The sequence below is a fragment of the Myxine glutinosa genome, chromosome 12 (genome assembly GCF_964187855.1).
Source record: "Myxine glutinosa chromosome 12, kmMyxGlut1.1, whole genome shotgun sequence".
Lineage (NCBI taxonomy): Eukaryota > Metazoa > Chordata > Myxini > Myxiniformes > Myxinidae > Myxine > Myxine glutinosa.
The window spans coordinates 46,910,521-46,915,805 of NC_136272.1; the positions used below are offsets into that span (position 1 = coordinate 46,910,521).

Below are 5,285 nucleotides of genomic sequence, written 5' to 3' on the forward strand. Positions count from 1 at the left end.
TGTATGCAGCACCTGGCAGCTCTTTTTTTTTTTTCTTCTTTTTTTTGTGTACAAGATCGAGGCTCGTGTAAGAGCTAACATTAATCACAAAAACACAAACTGACACATAGACCACAAGATAAAGGGAGTGGGAGACAAGATGGGGGGGAGAGAGAGGGAAGTACACAAGTGCAACATTTAAGAGCAGGGAGATCTGTGCGAGGGAGAGAAGGCAAGGGAATGGGGGGCGGGGGGGGGTGGGGAGGGTGGGAGAGGTATAAAACACATGGACACAGCTGGGACTTCCAGGAAAGAAGTCGGAATTTCAAAAAAGTTGATCTGGGGTGAATTAATGGGGGTAGAAAATATCAAGGTTTTGGATGGGGGAAGACAAGAGATGGTGGTGAACAGCTGTTTTAAAGACATGGAGGGAAAAGTGGGATTGAATAGAGTGAGGGAGTTTGTTCCAGAGGTGGGAGAAAAGGGGAATGAAAGAGTGAAGGTGAGCAAAGAGCCTAGATTTTGGTAGTTTAACCATAAGAGGGTTGCTGGCAGATCGTGGGCGACCTGAAGGAGTATTTGGGGGACATAGCACAGACAGAGCTGGGGGAGCTAGACCGGAAAGGAGTCGGTAGAAGACAGAAAGACCACTAACCTGCTTGCGGTGAGCGAGTAAAAGGCCCTCAGAGATAGCTTCATCGCGGGAGATTCCAATAATTCTGAAAGCTTTGGTTTCAACAGCGTGAAGCCTAGCTAGGTATGAGGCAGGAGCACCAGCCCAGAGGTGAGAACAGTATTCCATTGAGCTGCGCATGAAAGCCTTCTATGTGGTGAGGAGCTCAGGTGTGCCAAGGAAGGACTTTGCACGACGGAGGATGCCCAGTCGGCGACTGGCTTTGGAGGCCAGATTTGAAATGTGGTTTTCCCAAGAAAGATCATGGCAGATAGTGAGACCCAAAAGCTTGAGCGACAGAACTTCTTGGAGAGGATTGTTCAGAAAGTAGATGGGAGGGTTTTCCAGTCGGACTTTTCGGAGAGACATAGTGAGAGTGTGAGATTTGTCAGGATTGAACGACATGTTCCACTTGTTTGACCAGTCTGTGATTTTGTCCAGGTCTGCAGGGAGTGAGGAGGCTGCAGACTGCCAATCTGAGGGATGAGGTATGGAGCGGCAGAGAGTGGAGTCGTTTTTCATTCGTTGCATTAGATGCATCATATTTGGAGGCGTGGTTGTGCCATCAATGCAGTGCCCGCCATAGTTCATGGCAATAATTTAGAATATGATCAGGGGTACTGGCATACAATGGCATACCCCTTTTGATAGCCACAATGGTATATTTGACCTTCACATGGAAGGTAGAATCGATGGGATAGCCAGCTCAACATCCCCTCTGAAGGAGAGCATACTCACAGATGGAACGGTCTATGAAACACCAGAATAACGGTTTATAGTCAGACTGCAAATAAAACCCACACCAGACAGCAAGCTACCTTTGAGCTTTCACATCAATCCCAAAATGGGGGAGGAAGTGAGGTTTCACAGAAAGCAGAGCATTAGAAAGGTAGTAAAGTACCGACATGCTGATCGGTATGTTATAATCTTTCTAATGAGTGTTAACCAACCTTCTGGCCAGTTAACATCGTACCAACCTTCTGGAGACTGGTTTGCCTTTTGTCTGCACGAGGAAAACCCAAGGGTCTGTTGCTGAGCGGATGTAACGCAGCAACACAAGTTCCCCCAACCAACTCCCTTCCATTTTTAATGATGTCCATATTATTGTGTCCTCCACTCGGCCCAACCCACACAACTATAATCACAAAGCCGTTAACCCCCACGCTTATACCACATATTGCAAAGCTTCAATTTTACCAAGAAAACAATTGGGAAGCACTGACAGTCAGAGGATACAATGCATTCCAAATCTCAACTAGAACGGCAATTGGTGGAGCACCTACCTCCACCAGGCTGAACAGGTTACGTTTTGTATCCCACCGATAGGCTGGATCTGTATCCACTCCTGAACCAAAATCTAACCAGATAGTTCTTGTCACCTAACAGTCATTCAACTAGTTTTGTAATAACTCGTCCACAAGTTTTTGAAGCATCATGCTATATATTGTTTTCCGATCCATCTCTCAATTTCTAGTATCCGGATCACTTTTAAGAATCGCTTTTACAATTCTAGTATCCGGATCCAAATCTAGATACTCACCAAAATCGAAGCAATTCATCCTTGTCGCACACCCAACATATCCACAAAGTTCCATCCGAATCTGTCCATAACTTTTGGATATATAGTGCTATATATTATCATTTTAACCCTATCTCTCAATGGTGAAGAATCACTTAAAACATCATAGTATGTATCAAGATCCAGATCTTCAGCAAAATCGAATAAATGTGTCCACCAAGTTTCATCCAGATCCATCCAGAACCTTTTGAGTTGGCCTGCTCATAGACAGACAGACAAACAGGAAAGCATAACCTGCATGCATATTCAACGGCAAAAGTAATTATGTGAGAGCCCACAAGCCTCATGTTGGCTTAGCGGTTAGGGTGCCGGCTTGGGATCCTAGGATCCTGGGTTCGAATCCCGGTCGATCGTTGAATTAACGCCAGGGGGGTTGACTCAGCCCGTCATCCTTCCGAGGTCGGCAAATTGAGTACCAGCTTGCTGGGATGAATGATCCCAGTGTGTACCCCGGTTTAGAATAGGTACACCGTATCCCTGCGCATCGAAGAGGCGACCAAGGGTTGACGTCAGGAAGGGCATCCGGCCATAAAAACATTGCCTCAAAACAGGGAAACATGATCGTCATGGGGCCCGCAAGGCTAACCCAGGCACTAGCGGGGAGAATGGCCTTAAAACGATCATTCATTCCACAGGGCCACCGAAGGTTTAAAAACCAGACAAAGGCATCTCATGTGATAATCATACTGTTCTGGGAATGACTTATAGGCAGTAACTTTGCATAGTATAGTGATAGTTATTTCTCATATTGAGTGTATCACACAAGTGTGAGGTAATTTAATTGTGATATATAATAATAATAATATGCATTGTATTATGTACATAAGGCTGCTGTATTCCCTTCCCTAATGTGTGCCTAAAACCGACTGTGTGCCTAAACTGCAGCGAGAAACCCTTTTTAGGTCAACTTCTCGATGTCAAAAAGATGACCTTATAAGATGGGTCGTGATGTCAGTCCATCTGTTGAAACTTTTTGCTATTTTTTGGTACTCTACCTTCATCACCCGGCTGATCGTTCTGAAACTTGAAACATGAATGTAAGACAGTAGCCCGCGAAAATCACTCGGAGTCGAGCCTCGATTTTTTTCCCATACCTGCATCCGGCGACTTCAAGAGGCCACACTTTGTGTAAACGGCTCGGCTACACTTTGCAAAGGACACCAAGGAGCGAGGAAGAAGGCAGGGCGGGGGTGGGGGGCGAGGGGGCTGAGGAGGGGAGAGTGGAGGGAAGTTGATGGGGAGGGGGGAAAACTTTAACGCCCACCAACTAACGCTGGTAGACGGGACGTCTAGTTCAACGTCCATCCAAGGGATGGCACACACCTTGATGAAACACCGGGATGACCGTTTACAACTGGGTCCGGATTCACACCCCGGCTAGACAGCTTCGAGGTGAGTGTGCATACCTCTATGCCATCCTACCAGCCCCAATATAAAGTTACCATTTAAAGATAAATTATTCGTGTATTTTAAAAAATACACGACAATCACAAGAATCTTATTTTCTACTATAAATGGACATGTTGGGTGTATGTGTGTGTGTGTGTGGCATGTTATTTTGTGGAGTTACACTGAAGCTTTCTGATGTGGAATGAGATACACCAAAATATCTTCATGACCTCCCGAGTTGATTAGGCGAAACTACAAATAATCCGGAATAATTACCACGTTTTAAATGCACACCATGTTAAGGTGTATATAGCAGCTTAATAGGTCCTTCCACAGCATGGCATTCTCATTGCAAACGAAATAACAAAAAATAATAACATTGCAACAAAGCATATATTAATTAATACTAAGAAAATTCATAATTGTACAACTTGGCAATAATAATAACGAGAACGTATAATCCCCACCTTGGCCCAAGAACATCATCTGGGTTTGGTGAAAGGTAAGTTAATGATCAAGCAGTACAGCAGACAGGTATGCTACAAAACTGTGAAGACCAATGAACATTTAGTCCAATGGACCAACTTGCATTTCAAATGATCCAGATATTGTCGAAACATTCTTAAAACAAGGTAAAAAGTCCAAAAAAAACAAAAACGAATTGTCAATAACACAACTTACCCAGCCAGGGTGATTTGCTAATGGGCCACGATTACAATATTCATCCACCCAACTTCGTCTACCAGGTAATACTCATCAGTTATGTATGATACAAACACCTCAGGCCCAAGGTTGCCGCTTCGAGTTCGAATCAACCTCGTAATAAATAAATAAAAGCACGAGACTGCCACGGACGGTCCTTTGGAGCACAGCTCGCGATTATAAACAAACCTGTGGGAAGTGGAGGCCTTCACAGAACTCCCCCTTCACCAGTCCCAATGTATAACCCGGCGGCAGAACTCCCCAGTCGTGGGTGGCCTGCTATGACGGACCGATCTGCCAACAATTACAAAGCCTTCCTTCACGCCAAGTGGATCCTCTCACTACTAAGAAAAAGCTCATATACTTGTATGTCCGATTTCCGGGCACCACCGGCACCATCGAAAACGCGCTGACGTCACACGGAGCTTCCACAAGTGCCGAATATTCTGTTACGTCGCCTTACATTCTTAAGGGGCGCGATGACATCACCTCGTATAAACATATGACTTCTCTGCGCCAATCAGAATGTTGTCTAACTGTCAAAAATCATGTTTGTGTGATTGTATATATATACACTATATATTAGTGTGATTATACAATATAGTATATGTACAATGTTTTGTTTGTTTTTGTATCTCAAGTTTTCAGACTTTTTTCTTGCAATCCTGTTAGGCGGTGTATTGGTTTTTATTGTTAGTCGATGTTATTATCTATTATTCACGTTTGATGATATTAACCCCACATAAAGTCACTAATTTTTCTTCATATCAATGGATAGTTGCGTTAATTTATTTGGGCAAACAAAAGCTCACTGTTTGATGAAAATATTCCCACGTCATTACACATTTCCACAACAACACCTTTACGCAGTCTCTAAAAAGGATTTAAAATTTTTAACCCATCAGAACCTCAAATTGCTTTCAAAATTAAAATACGGAATTAATTATTTTAAGCTATTTAAAA

General features: G+C 43.7%; 1 protein-coding gene across 2 annotated transcripts in view; it reads right to left on the reverse strand.

Moving 5' to 3' along the window:
- PALS1 (protein associated with LIN7 1, MAGUK p55 family member) overlaps positions 1–4,821 on the reverse strand; it is a 33,110-nt gene extending 28,289 nt beyond the window's left edge. For both annotated transcript variants that reach the window (XM_068132531.2, XM_068132530.2), the window contains exon 1: positions 4,512–4,821. The gene's annotated coding sequence lies outside the window, so the exon portion shown is untranslated. The remainder of the gene's footprint in view (positions 1–4,511) is intronic.
- Positions 4,822–5,285: the final 464 nt, after the last annotated feature.